Genomic DNA, 16,473 nt, shown 5'->3' with positions numbered 1-16,473 from the left:
ACCTCTAGACTAAGTCCAGCAGGGAGAAATGATGATCCATGTTAATGCTGGAGTAGACAAACTTTGATATCAAACATGGCAAACATTAAAAATATGGTTTTAAGGTATAGTTAAGAAAAGGGGGAGGGGACAGGAATCATTAGTTGGAGAGAACTACCAGCCCACAATCTTTTTGTAATAGATAGTTGCTGACTGGTGCATTTGGCAGCAGGCTTTTTTTTCCTTCCTTCCTTCTTTCTTTCTTTCTTGCAAATCATGTTCCTAATTTAAGTGTGGATATAATTTTTCGATTCCCCATTTCTGTCATATTTCACATGTTGGCGTTTTAACACAAAATACTCAACTTCAAAGCCCACAGTTGCCCAGAACTGACAAAAAGAAAACCTGTGTTGTAGCCTTGCCTAAAGCAGGTGTTATAACAATCTGCTCTTTCCCTCTGTCTCTAAATGAATTTTGTCACAGCCTTTCAGATTTTCTTGTGGTGATGAGCTAATGAAAGTAGATAGTACAATTTGTGCTGACCAGGTAGCAACTGCCAGCTCACAGCTGTGGACAGTTTAAAAAATAAATAAATAAAATATAGAATTATATCACTGATTTACCCATTACACAGCATTAATAGTGAGAGACCTTGGTGTGTTTATCTGTTTGTATTGGTGTGCATTTATCGAATTGTTTATGACAAGACTAATTGGGGTAATTGTAGACACTGAAATTACCTGTCAGCTACATGTAACCACACTCCCTTTCTTTCTGACAAATGATGACAACTGAGGGACCCCGTAGCATTACTCATGATGGCTTTTCGAGTGGTAATAAGGACAATAGGGGCCCTGGCTAATTTGACATGGACAGCCTTCACAACAAGAAGCCAGCTAAATGACTTGTCAGGAGGGGAAAGAAGTCAGAAAAGTAATGGAGTCCCCCATGGCGCCCTGACAGGGAGATGAGGCAATTTCAAGGGAAAGTGAAAAGGCTTCAGTTTGTCAAGTATTTAGAACAATCAGAGAACAGCTAGAGGCTGGAACCTGACAATAAATTTTTGAACCATGGTAGCAGTTTCATATAGGTCAGTTACTTCATAATGGCTGTGGGGTACTCGGAGAGTTCTTCTCTCAACTCATGCTTCGCATATACCAACCAGAGCTTTGCCACTTTAGATTTGCACTCTGTTTTACACTGTGGCAATGGTGGTTAAGGTTGTAGAAGTCCAGGAATGGAAAGATGGTGTGATTTGTCAAAAATAAACAAAATCTAGACTTACGACGGCAGTAGCCATCACACGAGGATGTTAACTCGTTGTGGTGCTGAGCTGGAGCCCCTGGGGTCAAGCTCTGGTAAACTCCTTCCTCACTTGCTTTTGGTCAAATGCAAAATACAGTACCACTGTCCCTGGGCTAAAATTTCTAGGAGTACTTTATAATGCTAATCTCATAGCAAGCTAAAAAAAACTGGTGCACAAGGCTTAAAACTGCCCCCCCACACACACACACACCCTGTTGCCTCAAAGCCATTAGTAGGTTCTGACCCTAATGTGTAATAGGCAGCTGAAGTGTTCAACAATGGTAGCAATACTTCAACAGTTATGATGTCTTTAGTTTCTGGTTTTGTTTTATTAGACACAATGTCTTTGCTATAGAAAAGCAAGTTTCTAAACTGGATGAGGCACTTTGCCTCTCCCTGCCTCAGTTTCTTCATTTGTAAGATGAGGAAAGACTAGTTGATCAAGTTTATGCAAAAATATTGTATAATCTGTGTGCATATACAGGTTAGGACTTCTATACAAATTGGATATATTTATGCACCTGCAACAGATTTTCTTCTCCTAAAATCTTTATAAATGCAGCAATACCCTTTGCATAAGAAATAAATCATTGTCTTAATAGGATTTTTTCTTCTGAAGATTTCATAGCATAAAAGCCACAGAACCTATCTTTTTAACATTACTGAAAGAAGAAAGTGTGCATTCAATGTACTCATTCCTGATACATTATTTCTAAGTTCTTCATGTGAGAATGGTTCCTTTCTAAATATTGTACAGTATAATATATTTAAATATCTGTTAAATTTCTTCATAAACTTAAAACATATGCTTTCGTGAGTATTGTTAAATCTAACTCATTAGGTTGCGTAATTCCCTAACCAACAGTTTTGAAGGGTTAGAAAACCATCGAAAGAAAATATCCATGAGATCTTTTTTTGTTTTTGCATTTATTTGGGGCTGAAAGGAGGATAGGAAGGGGATTCTCCTTATGCCAAGTAGTAGCAACTGCTCACTCATCTCCTTCAATCCAGTGGTCTTTGAGTGACTTGAGGTTCCTTGGTGTTTGTTCAGGGATTTATTCAAGAGGAAAATTGGCTTTCCACCACTTCAAGACCCAAGGAGGAGTGTGCAGTGCCCAACAGTGGGTTCAGGCACATCAGGGGCAGAGAATGAGCTCATCGTAATTGTGGCTGCAGGGAAGGCACTTTTACCATCTATGTCTGTGCTCCCAAGTGCACCGAGGAGAATTTAGCTTAAAATGTCCTGGGCTATGTCCCACAAATGTGTCCTTTTCTTTCTAAAATGCAATCTACTGGCAGGATTTCTCCTTTTTGAATTATTAGGTCTTTCAAGATAGTATTTGGGATGAGTCATTCCCTATGTTAACCCCACTTTGGAGATATTCGTTATTTCCTCACAGATTTTTACCCAGCTAAATAGGTTTTTTCTCCTGTCAAAAGTTTTTTATCTCTATAAAAACATCCATCATTTAAAATAAATTGTACATCTCTTTTTGTAATATTACATGTATAAGTCTAAAAATATAAAAGCTACAGATAAAAAGAACATAAAATATTCATCATCCAAATTCATACACATTATTTTTATAAACATGTTTATCAAAAATGGGACCGTACTTTATATGCTGTTGTATAATCATGTTATCTTCGTTTCAGAGGATACTGAGGTTGTTTTCCTTGTCTTTAAATATAGCTCTACCTTATTCTTTATAATGAGTTCCTAATATTTGCATTATATAGAAGTATCTTAATTTATTTAACCAGTCACCTATAATAGGTATTTAGAAGGTCAACAATTTTTGCTAATACACATAAACAACACTGTGATGAACATCCTCGTAACTAAATTAACATATATAAAGCACAGTGGCCTCAGTCAACATTTTCATTTTCTTTTGTCATTATTTGTCATTGTGAAATCTGCTTTCATAAATGCATAAGGCTGTAGCACCTGTATTTTCTGCACCATGATGTGACTTTTAGTGATAATTCTATTTTTTTCTTTTCATATTCAATTAAAATAACTGTTTTCACAATGCCAAATGACTCATTTATCCTGTTGTCTAGAAACAGATAAATGTAAACAAATGTAGGTTATACAGATGCATTTGTTTTCAACAATCTAGTCTTAAGAGCTTTTGATTTAGCTCTAAAGGTGTTTTACAGACAAAATAAGGTAATGTGCTGTGAAAATTATGTATTCTTTCTGTTACATAGACACTTCAAGTGTTTATTTTCCACCCCTGTCCCTACCTGAGGCCCCCATCAGTATCCAGAACTAGTTCCTTCCATGAAGTAAATAAGCACCCAATAAATGTTAGTTGTTGTTGTTAACATATCATTAAACTACTTTGCTCATCTACAAATATATCTTTAGAATAATGTCCAAATAATAGAGTTCCCAAGTCAAAGGGACCACAGAGTGTTAAGGATGTTAATATATATTACCAAACTGCCTGCCTCGGGAAGGTTGCACCAATTTCTTCTTCCCCAAGTAGTATTTGAGTACACTCATTTCCCAGCACCCTTGCTAAAATAAGATGTGATCACTTTTTAAATAGTTTTTATGTTTTCATTTTTAAAGTTACTTTCCTTCCCTTTTTCCTAGTCTGTGTGCTTGCATTTCACTTTGTGACCCTTGCCATCAGTTATTTTATAAGATATGCCTTCCCCAGAGTTAAGACATGTATAATTAGAACGTTGTGTGATATAGTACCTTCAATCTCCATTTATAATTCCAGATCTTTCTGACCCTTGGGCTTTGGAATAGGTCACACTTCTCTCCTATCAGGTCACTAGATATTTCAGATTTTCCCAAATGGTCCCCTGCCCTCTTCCCTTGTGCCTTTGTTATAGCTGTCATTATGGATTGTTTCAGTCGCACATATAATTGCTTCATTGCTAGTAACTGGCTTAATGTTGTCACAGACCTTATTGGCTCTTCTTACCTCAGATTTACATACAGCATCCCAGGGCTTTCTTTAGGGCATTTACCATTTTTCCTCCAAATGATCTGGTGATAGTGTACAGCTATTCAAGTTTTCATCAGCCAGCAGATGATATGGTCTTTCTTCTTTGCTGCCACAAGCCAGAAAAGAGAGGAATCAGGGAAACACTTTGATTACTGCACTTCAAGGAGACTGTCATGGAGTCAGGGAGGGAAGTTTCCCTAAGTTGCACCGCACCTGACACTGGAAGATGCCCTTGTGGGCAGTTTCAACTATTCACAATGCCCGAGAGGAGAGCATTTCATCTCTTTTGCCAGCCCTACTTTCATGCAGCAAGATGACATCTCCTGATGCCAGTCACCTTTCCTGTTTACTTTTTACTCTGTAAGAAGTCTGAGGGATTTTAAGCCATTCCTGTTACTTCTAAATATTGGATATGTAAAATTTTGTTATAGTTCTTGAAGCCCTTTATGTTCATTTGGAAAAGGGGACAAAACAAACAAGGGATTGCCACCAATTGCAAATGAGTGGTACTGATAAATTTTATGGATCAGGTAGCAGTTGTGAAGGTGGAGTTCCTTTTCCATTGAAATGGTGTCCTAAATTAGGCTTACAGGCTGGCCGTCATAGAGATAATGTGGTGGTCCTCAAATATCAATAGGACCAATTTGAATTTCACATCTCATGTCTATAGAGAGTAAACCAAAAATGTTTGGACTCTTAAGTGGAAGGATTTGGAAGCTTAGGGCCCATTGGGTAACCTGACTTGGCAGGAAGCCTGCCTTTGGGATAAGCACCCCTAAATTGTTAATGTCTTTTCACTACTTTTTTCCCTCCATTTCCAAACTCTCATGTTCTTTAAACTTGTAGCTTTTCCTTTTGTTTACCAGTGGGCACTTGCTGGGCAAAAGATTCCTGACAAAAGCTGTTTCCTGAGCCACTTTGTAACAGGGTCTTCTTTGGTCCCCAGAGCGTCCCCTAACGTAGTTAAAGCCTCTGGGACTTATTTACAAAACTGTCTATTATATCCTGATTTAATATAGCAGTTTTTGCCTAAATGATTTGTAGATGACTTTTGCTTAGGCAGCCTGGCCCCATAATTGCCGGCCATACTTGATCAGAGTAAAAATTACACCTACTTGGGTTTATAAAAAAAAGAGCACCCCCCAGGACAGCTGTGCTGCTCTTTTTTTTTTTTTTTTTTTTTTAATTTATCAGTTATTTAATTAGGTTCTTTGCAAAAAGTTCAGAACACCAATTTGTGAGGATAAACTCAATTTGTGAGAGAGAATGCAGAACGCAGATAGCCTTGGAGCTGAGGAACAGCTTTGATTTTTGGCGTAGGTTGTGAGTCCACAGTTTTCTGATCAACCTTGCACTGCTCTGTAAGCTCATATTTCTCTTTCTCTGTGTTGAAGATCTCACCTTCCTGGTCTCAGCTTCTTCTTCTTGAAGTAAGCCTCAGTGAGATGATTTGGGATTTTCACACCATTTATGTCAATTTTGTTGGAGGTGGCAATGACGAATTTCTGGTGTGCCCTACACAGCAGAACTCGATTGAGGACCAGGGGCCCAGTCACAAGTAGCAAGCCACTGCCCAGCTGTGTCAGGAAAACCACTCTCTTGCCCGTGTGGCAACCATTGAGGATGATGAGAACGGTCCCGGGAGTGATGCTGGATTGCAGCTTTCTCACATGCTGAGTGAAGGGTTTTTTGCCATGGCTCAACAGCTTCCAAGGTACATCTTCAGTAGGATTATATCTAGGCATTTTGTGAAGTTTAACCACTCTGGTACCTCCATTTTTGTCACCACCAATGGGTTTTGTGACAGTAGCAAGTACCACCTTTTTCTTTTCAATCCTGGATTTAGCTGCTGAATACTTCCTCTTGTACATGGCCTTTCTGGAATACTGTGCAGATTGGGAGTATCTGCCAATTCTTCTGACAAGAACCGGGTTTCGACTGCAGTGAGGCTTCTCTTTTGGGGGCTTTTTGGTCTTGAGGCTACTCTTTTTAACCTTGCCACTGGCATCAGCCTTCTTGGCCTCAGGTTTCTTCTCCATAGTTGCCGGCTTCTCAGCCTTTTCACCCACCATCTTCCGAGATAGGAAAGCTGTGCTGCTCTTCTTTCACCTGGTGGGGCCTCCCCTGACCAGATGATACAGGATCTTGTTTCTCTGGGAACCCTCAAGATACCACAACACCACACCCCCATTTTTGTTCCACCAGCTAGTGCCATTTCCTTCCATGTGGTGGCGAGAGATCGCACCGTTAACTTCCCTTTGGGTTGGGATCCTCTCTTTCTTTCCCGTTTGGGTTTAAGGAGATTGGGAGGTGACTTCCAGACTTGCCAGAGTTCCCTCCTACTTTGTAGGTGTGTGTTCTCTCTGTAAGGAGCAGCTCAACTGCAGGGAAAGAATCAGCCTCTGGCTCCACCTAGGAATTAGGTCATCCCTTAATAAGATACTCCCTACAGCAGCTGTGGCTTCTGGGAGTGGCAGCAAAGGTGATGGGTACATATGGAATGTATGCAGTTGGGGCAACCTGTATAGGTCTGGTGACTTTCAGTGTCCTTTCTCTCTATGTGTACCAAAATACCCCACAAGTTCAAGAAATTGTTCCAATAAATCAACCAGTCTACCTAGACTTCCAAGAAAACAAAAAGCTGTCATGGCAGAAGAGTTTGCACAGGCAGGGTGAATTGACCATTCTGTATGTTGTTTTACCTGACGTGATCGATTTGCAAAGCCAACACAACAGTCCTAAAGTCCATTTTGGACTCAGCCTCAGTCAACATTTTCATTTTCTTTCTGTCGTAATTCGTCATTGTGAAATCTGCTCTCAGAAATGTGTAAAGCTGTGGCACCTGTATTTTCTGCATCGTGATGTGACTTTCAGTGATAATTCCTTTTTTTCCCCTTTAATATTCAATTAAAAGAACAATTTTCATGATGCCAAAAGACTCATTGATCCAGTTGTCTGGTAGCATATCAACAAATATAAACAAAGGTAGGTTGTACATATGCATTTGTTTTCTACTATCTAGTCTTCAGAGCTTTTGATTCTGCTCTGAAAGATAAAATTTAACAGGCAGGAAAAAGCAATGTGCTGTGCTGTAAAAATTACACATTTATTCTGTTACATAGCATCTTTAAGTGTTTATTCATTCCCCACCCTCATCACCCCCTGAGGCCTCCATCGTTATCCAGAACAAACTTTTTCTTCTGTTAAGTGTTAACCCTCATTAAATCTAACACAACACCTTAGATGTGTGATAAAAACTGATGACTGTCTCCTGATATCTGTTTTCCTTTCTTACTTTAATATTCAATCCCTGATTTGGGCTGGATATATAATTACTCAAAATAAAAATCACATTTCCCAGGTTTCCTTGCTACAAGATGCACCCATGTGAGTAGTTTCTCAATGATGAAATGTAAGCAGAAGTGTCCCCAATAACTTCTGAGGAAAGTCTTTAAAGAAGGGAGGCATACTTTTCTTTGCCACTTCCTCCTTCCTGCTGGGAGGAGTGTGGACCTGATGGCTGGTACTCCGGTTGCCATCTTATACCATGAGAGGAAACTATATACTGCAGATAGCAAAGCAACCAGACGGGAAGTCTGGGTCTTCAGTGATTGTGCAGTTACCATGCCAACCTAGGTCTGCCTCCTTTTGAGTTTAATTTACAAAAGAGAAAAGTGAATTTTATTTCATTAATTAACTGCTATTGTGGTTTTTCTGTCAATTGCAGCAGAACCAAATACTGTAGGTGAGAACTGGGGGGTTGGGGAGGGGTCATGTCAAAAATAGTATCAAAGCCGGAGTTTAAACTCAGGACTTGTAACTCTGCAATCAGTGTTTATCCCAGCCAATAGTTGCCCCATAGCTCCAGAGGTAGCAAATTCAGGCTATTTGGATTCTGGTAATGCATTTTATGTAATTCTAGTTCTTGAAAAGTCAGTAATCAGTGTTTGTTGTCTTCATTATCAGAGCCTTTTCAGACAGAAGAACCTGTTACCCGCTGTATGAGATTAAATATATTATGGTTGAAGTCATCTAATTTTGTTTTTACTTGATTTTTTATAGAGAATTTTAAGTTGTGTATTACTTTTATTTTTCCTAAATGATGGGATTTGAGAATGGATCTATCTTTTTATTACTCAGGGCTCACTCTAAATCTTGGAAAAGTTTCCCTCCAAATATATTACTACTTAACAATTTGCTTTGAATAAAATTTTTATAGTCTCTTCTCTGTTCCCTGTGTAATGTAGACAGAGTATTGGGCCTTGTGAGTCAGACCGGAGCATAACGAGATTTAGCAATTAAGACTTGTTGGTAAGGACTACATTCTGGCATCCCAGATTTTGCAGCCCATCCCCTTTTATGGAAGTGGCCTTACAGAGTCACCCATTAGTTTCAAATCCGTTGAATTCTAGTTGTGAAAGAACTATATTAAGAGGGTTGCTACAGTTGAATGTTTATTAAGTGTTTATAAATGTGTTAGTCACTGTGCAAACAGAGAAGCAGGCGAGCTTCATGCTCCCACCTGTTTAGGTCACTGAAGCAAGCCACCTGGAAAGTTTCACACAAGTAATTGGTGTTCCACCCTTCAGAACTTCACTTTCATTAAATCCAGCAACAAGGACTTTGACATCCCCTGAAATATCTTCTCCACATGCCCATTGTTATCAGATATGAGCCCTTTGGGAGTCGTGTAGAATGAGGCTGAAACTCAAATGTATTGCTGCAAAAGGTGATATAGACAATAAAAAAAGCATTGTGAAGTGACTTGTAAGAGGAGGTTGATCAAATAGGTGCCTCTAATTTGCTTTGCACCGAAGAGTGATTTCCTCATTTAAAATGGTCATTGTTAGGAATTTGGAAGGTTTGAAAAATTGAAATAATCAATCAAGTTTTTTCATGTATGTGGTGGTCTGGAGCTGTAGATACTCCAGAAAAAATTTTCTTAAGCTCAGTCAATTCCTGTGGGTGTGAACCCATTGTAAATGGGACCTTTTGATGAGGTTACTTCACTTAAGGTGTGACCCACCTCAATCATGATGGGTCTTAATCTTGATTCTGGAGTCCTTTATGAGTGGAATAAAATTCAGACAGAGAGAAAGCCACAGAGAGAGCATATTCTGTTTATTACCTCATGGGGTAGATACTATCATCTCCATTTTATTGATGATGAAATGTGAGGCTAAAAAGGTTAAGTACCTTCCCCAAGGTCACCCAGTTACTGAATGCCGGGGCCAGGCGGTCTGACTCAGGAACCCAGCTCTCACCCACAACGCTGTGCTGCCTCTTAGAATGCAGAGAGCCCTGGAGAAGATGTTCTTTGCTATGAGGTCTAAGAAACTATGGAATAAATAATGTAACAGTCTGCTGATACAGCAGGGTGCCTTTCTTGCCACCAGCAATTTTTAAAGGCACCTTTTATCCTCCTGTGGCCTTCTAAGGTGTACATACAGGGTGAAATAAACTATGTTGAGAGAGAACAGATTTTCTTTTCTCTCCCCCATCTCTTTTCCCTTGATCTTTTCTCTCTTTCAAGCCATCATCATCTCTTCCCTACTTGGTTGCTTGATTTTCCTTTTCTATTTCTATCTCCCTTTTTTTTTTCCCTTCTTTATATCCTTAGAAATTATATTTTTTTCCTGAAAAATGAAAAAGAAAGGAGAAAAATTGGGGATTTAATACAGGCATACCTCAGAGATATTGTGGGCTCAGTTCCAGGTTACCATAATAAAGCGAATATCACAGTAAAGCCAGTCACATGAATTTTTTTGTTTCCCAGTGTATGTAAAAGTTATGTTGACATTACACTGTAGCCTCTTAAGTGTGCAATAGCATTATGTCTAAAAATATACATACCTTAATTTTAAAAGTATTTTTGCTAAAAACTGCTAGCCATCATCTGAGCCTTCAGCAAGTTGTAATCTTTTTGCTGGTGGAGGGTCTTGCCTTGATGTTGATGGTACTGACTGATCAGGAAGGTGGCTGCTGTAGGCTGGAGTGGCTGTGTCAATATCTTAAAATAAAACAGCAATGAAGTTTGCCACATCTGTTGACTTTTCCTTTCATGAAAAATTTCCCTGTAGCACACGATGCTGTTTGATAGCCTATTACCCCCAATGGAACTTCTTTCAAAATTGGAGTCAATCCTCTGTTACTGCTATATCCTTAAGTTTATGTAGTATTCTAAATCCTTTGTTGTCAGTTCAACAATGTTCACAGCGTCTTCACCAGGAGTAGATTCCAACTCAAGAAACTACTTCTTGACTCATCCATAAGAAGCATCTCCTCATCTGTTCAACTTTTATCATGAGATTGCAGCAATTCAGTCCTGTCTTCAGGCTTCACTTCTAATTCTAGCTCTCTTGCTATTTCTACCACATCTTCAGTGACTTCCTTCACTGGAGTCTTAAACCCCTCAAAGAGATCCATGAGTGTGGAAAGCATCCATGAGGGTTGATATTTTGACCTCTTCCCATGAATCATGGATGTTCTTAATGGTATCTAGAATGATGACTCCTTTCCAGAAGGCTTTCAATTGACTTTGTCCAGATCCATCAGAGGAATCACTATCTATGGCAGCTATCACTATACGAAATGAGTTAAATAATAAGATTTGAAAGTTGAAATAACCCATACATTTTTAATAAGCATCTCTGGGGGTATAACCCAGTGCTATTTAAAATTCCCCAGGTGATTCCAATGACAGCCAAGTTTGAGAACCATTATTTAAAAATACTGCTGCCTGAGGTTAACTGATGGTGATGGAAGTCACAACAGTGGTTACTTCTGTGGAGAGTAGGTGACGTGGACTTGGAAGGGACATGAGAAAACCTGGGGTATTCTATATCTTGTTTGGGGTAGTGGTTACATGGTTATTTGTATAAATTCATCAAGCTGTACACTTAAGATTTTTGCATCCTTCTAGAATATACTTTATACCTCAATTGAAAAAGTACAATAATAACATATACACACAGATATCTGGGTCCCTTCCTCAGAGCTCCTGATTTTTGTTGTGGTCTAAAGAGTGGCAGCTCATCGGGTTTTAAAGCTTCCCAGCTGATTCCAGTGCACAGCCGGGGCTGGGAACTGCTGCTCTAGAGGAAAGCCGACTAGTTGCTTTCAGCAAGGCTTCCAGCTTTCAGTGCTTTGGCAAGGTCTCCATGGACCAAGGTCTGGCCTCAGCCACCGTATTTGGTCATTCACAGGAACTGAGCAGATTAAATGGGATAGACTCACACAAACCAAACTTACAGCAACTGACTAAATCCAGTAGTCCTGTGCATTAACATTTTTAAAAAGAATTTTCTAAACAGACTTGAAGCACTTTCTTTGTGGATCAGTATTGGAGACCTACTCTGGCTCCTCTTTTCCTAAATTCTATATTAACAGTTACCCTTTTGCTAACATGCCATATTTCTAACTAGACTGTACAATCCCGTATCTGTAATTCTGAAATCCAAGAAAGGTCTGAAAATTGTAAAATATTTTTTATAAGGTGAAACCAGTATGTATTTGACAGTAAAACCTGATGTGAACATGTAAAGCTATTTACAGACTTTACTTATTTCACTAGGTGTGAATAGTCATAGTTTTACTTCAGAAATATTAATTTTTTTTTACCAAGTGCTGCTATATTCCCCTCTATGGGTGTGGCATAATGTGCAGTTCTTATAAATTTCTATGTCTGATATATTTAATTCTCAAAACCATCTGGCTCAAGGGTTTCAGGTAAATGATCCTGGACTTGTAGTTTCTCTATATTAAACATATAGAGAATATACATCTTAGAGAGAGAATAACTATTTATATATATATAGAGAGAGAGAAATAAATATATATTAAATTCTAGTATTTCCTCACCGAGAACCTACCCTGAGCTAGGCAAACAGCCTAGCCCCACAGGCAGTCCATTTTTTAACCATCTCGTGGCTTAAGCTGGCAGTGATGCCACTTATCTCAGCAGGAACCAACTCAGTCTCGCCCACCACTGCAACCCTGTGCCTGGCTCTGACCCTGGCTCGGAGAGGCACTCCGTAAATATGTGTTGAAGGAATGCAGGAATCTTTAGTGGGTTGATTTCTCTAGTTTTACTCTAAGAAAGTGGCCTTTTTCCAAGTCTTCTCCCCAAATTCTGGGAGCACTGTGCTCTAATAACATCTGTTTGGGTCTGTCTCCATATTCCAAAAGGATTCTGTGCCAAGAGGAGGTTAGTTATTTTGAAGGCATTGTTTTAGAGTGGATTGATTCCTAAGGTAGGGAAGGAAAACCTGTATACCTAAAATGTATTACTATTGTAAAGAACTAATGTGTTAGCAGTATAGTAATAATAGTATTGGTTTCTCCTCCCCTGCACTCTCCTGCATTGTAATTACATGCATATTTCATCTGCTAGTGTTTAGGAAGGCTGTTAGAGTCAAGAAGACCCTCAGTTTTCATGCTATTATCAGAATTCAGACACACACAAAAAAAAATCCCAGATGTGCTTGTGGTGTTCAATAAATGTCCTTTCAGCTTCTCTAGCCCTAATTCCCACAGGGGCCTAGTGAGCTGTTCTCAGGCAAGGACTGAGAACTGAGATTTCTGTCTACCCTCACCAACAGCGCAGAGCTCTGAGGGGTTTTCAGAATCTAGGGCTATTGGTCCCATGTGGATGAGGCCAATCTTTCAACCCCTCGTTCTAGATCAGTTAGCACATTCTGCAATGATGGAAATATTTATATATCGGTATTGTCCAATAAGGTAACCGCTAGCCACATATCTACTAGGCGCTTGAAATGTGACAAGTGTAACTGAGAAACTGAATTTTCATTTTAATTAATTTTAATTTCAATAGCACATGTAGCTAGTGGTTACAGTGTTGGACAGCATAGCTCTAGATTAACTTAGAGTATCCGATGTACAGGCTCTTCACATTCCAGAGTGAATGGCTGGGGCGGACAAAGACTCCCCAAAGAAGATCAATAGACTCAACTTTAAAATATGGGTAGACCTAAGTTGACAGGATATGGGGTGAGATAATCCAAGGCAGAGTAAAAGAACGTGTAAAACAAAACAAAAACAAAAAACTAAGCATGGAAGTTTTAGAGAAGTTGGCACATTCATACAACTGCATCTGATTCTAGGTGCTGAATATTACCGTTTGGTTGGTTAAAGATAATGAGAAAGTGGTAGAAAGTGAATTTCTGAGAAGCAAGATCCTAGAGAATCTCTTAAGCCATGGCAGAAGCTTGGACTTGACCCTCTAAAGATGTGTGTGTCAGAAGGAAATGATAAATGGTATCATAACTTACCCGGCAATTAAGCCTTTCAGCCCGTCAGATCAGGGAAAAGCACCTTCAAGGGGTTCTTGTAATCCCAGCTGCTGTTCTAAGGGAATCTCAGAGTTATTGAAGAACTCTGGCAAATGGTTTTCTGTGCCACGTGGCAGTGTCTCAGTCCTTGGCACCTCTGAGAGCAGATTCCTGAAGGCCACAAGCATGTGTTGGCATAGAATGTCTTCCCGGGGTTGAACTGGGAAGCAATTTCTTAACTCTGGTTTCTGCAGGAGAGCACGTGGCTTCGGTGCACACTGGGGCCAGAGTAGTGTTCTCTCCCAGACGTGGGTTCAGGGGCACCTTCCACACCCCCAGGCACCTGCAAGAGTGAGTGTTTGGGGGACTCCACAATGACGGTCCCTAAGAAAATTGGAGACAACAGGATTTTAACTTAAGTCTTAAAGGCTCACCAGTACTTCCCAAGGGTTAACAAACTGGAAATCCATCTAACTAAAATAAATCTTAAACCTTCTCTATTGTTTTTATCTCCAATTAATAAGTTTGTATCTTTGGAGAGGAGATCTTTGCACCATGGGTTTTTTGTTTGTTTGTTTGTTTGTTTCCTATACTAAAATTTTTTAAGTAATTCAAAAACTGATTGTCATGAACCTCAAAAATTCCAAAATAAATGGAATCAAGAATGCAATTTTCTCCCTTGGGAAAAAAAAGTATTACTTCGAATGAGTAGGAGGACTTCTTTGCAAAGGGTTGTCACATTTCTTTTTTCCTCATTAAAAAGAAAAGATATTAATGTGCTGTCCCAGGTTGTTTTCCTTTATTTCACCTGAATCTTTGATATCTCACTTTGATTCGGATTTTGTTAGTAAAATAGTTATGTATCTGAGTCCTACAAGAACTGTGTGGTAGATTTCCTTAGATGCTGGTAGCGGGGGCCATCTTACACTCCTAGTACTGATTTTCAGGAGAAACAAAGTGAGAACCAAAAAGAAAATAAATCTGTCCCATTATTAAATTTGTGCTCTTTATGCCTGCAGTTGTTACAACTGTAACAACTGAGGGTTAAACTGTCAGTTTGACAACCTGTAAAGCTCTTTATCGTAGCAAGCAAGAAAAATCAATGCAGAATCACCTAAGGAATATTATTGATGACCTAAATGTCATTTTCTGTTTTTATTACTTTTCATTGTATTTAGCTTGTAATTCAAACCACTTTCTAATTAATTTGGCTAGGCTCAGTTGGAAGTAGGAAAAGCTAACTATCTAATAGGTGACACATGTCGCAGAGAAACCTTACAACATCCCCATTTCCCCAAGATCAATCAACCATGAAATAACTTACTGAACTTTTGTTTTTCTAGCAAATTCTTAAGAAATACAATAAAATTAAATTTGTCTAGTCCAAAGAAACAGAGAGAAACATGAATGGGCAAAAGTGACCCAAAAGCCCAGTTTTATCTAGCCATAATCTCTCTCTTAGTAGTTAAAATATCCCGAAGCACTCGATCATGTTGCATTTTAATTTCAAAGTCATGTGTTGTATTAGCAAAGTGCAGATGTTACTGATTTGAACCGCAAGTTCCCGGCTGTTAACCAGAGCTCTCGGCTGGCACAGACAAGGTCTCAAGTAGGTCAAAGGCCAGGAGCCTACATCTTGGTTAGATCTTACCCTCGTGGAAACCAGGAGCCTGGGTCAGGGCAGCAGTGCCTGTGACAACCCCTGATTCGATTAGGCCTACATTTATCAAGTACACAGAGAGTACGCTTAACCTTTCAAGTCAAAGAGTTTTTTTTTATTTTTTTATTTTTTTATAAATTTTATTTTGAAATAAATTCATTCTTACAGGAACAGTTGCAAAAACAGTACAAACCCCATACACAGAACTCCATCATACCCCAACCTCCCTCCCCCAATACCCTGATTCACCACCTTTAACATCCTGTCACACCACCATTTCTTTCATTCCCTCCCTCTTTCCCTCCCTCCTTCCCTCCCTATCTATCATCCATCATCTGTTGTTCTGTCCTCTGAACATAACTCAGAGAGTTTTGATGTATCTTTATTTTAAAATGAAAAGGTGAATGTTACTCTGCCCAAGTTTTTGTCCAATAGCAATGAAGTGTAACATGCAGCTTTTTCTAATTTCATCTTCTACTAGGTTTACACAGTGACAATGTGTAAGATGTACTTGGGAAAGTCTGACATTTTTACATTTATAGAAAACTACTTTATAATTCCGCATCGCTTTCATTTTTTTTTATAGGAGATTAATATTTTCCTTTGGTCTCTACCTAGATTGACTTACTTCATGTATTCATTCATTCATTGATTCATTCATTTAGGTTTAGTAGGTCTATCAATTAATTGATAGCTAGATCCATACGGTGAAAATCCATATGTGTGAAGAGTAATACAGCAGCTTTTAGAAATTTGATTTATTTTTATTCCCCCAGGAATTTGGCTTAAGTATTACTTTGAAACATTATTTCATTTCTTCAGAATTCATTGTTTAATTCTCTACAAAGTTAGCATTGAACTTCTAATAAAGCAGATTGAATAGCGTAGTTTTAGAACAGGTTTCTTGAGTTTAGTCTATTGACATTCTCCTGAGGAGCCTGTGAAACCTTTGGCTACAGAACCTCCCTTACAGATTGAGGGTTTGCCAGGGGCATCCGCATCCCCCAGGATCTCTGTGGAATAATTCTTGGTGTAACCGTGGTGGCTCTGGGGCCGAGGGTGGGGAGTGGTCTGAATCCACTAGAAGGGACTCTCACACCCCCTTGTTCATTCACTATTCCTCATTGAGTGTCTATCTCTTCCTGGGTTCTAAGGATTAAAAGTTGCTGCCTACCCTCTTGGAACTAACATTCTAAATTCTTCTGCTTCAGAGACCTTGTCCTAGGCCAGCACAAGGTCATCTGTAACTTAAAAATAAAATTTCTTT

General features: G+C 39.1%; 1 protein-coding gene and 1 pseudogene across 3 annotated transcripts in view; one reads left to right on the top strand and one right to left on the bottom strand.

The window, feature by feature from the left end:
- CDIN1 (CDAN1 interacting nuclease 1) overlaps nt 1–16,473 on the top strand; it is a 255,451-nt gene that overhangs the window by 206,623 nt on the left and 32,355 nt on the right. The window lies entirely within an intron of this gene.
- LOC119532190 lies at nt 5,479–6,468 on the bottom strand (annotated as a pseudogene).

Source organism: Choloepus didactylus, chromosome 4, assembly GCF_015220235.1.
Source record: "Choloepus didactylus isolate mChoDid1 chromosome 4, mChoDid1.pri, whole genome shotgun sequence".
Classification (NCBI taxonomy): Eukaryota; Metazoa; Chordata; class Mammalia; order Pilosa; family Megalonychidae; genus Choloepus; species Choloepus didactylus.
Note: the sequence above shows the minus strand (reverse complement) of the source record. Positions and strands in the feature narration are given on the sequence as shown.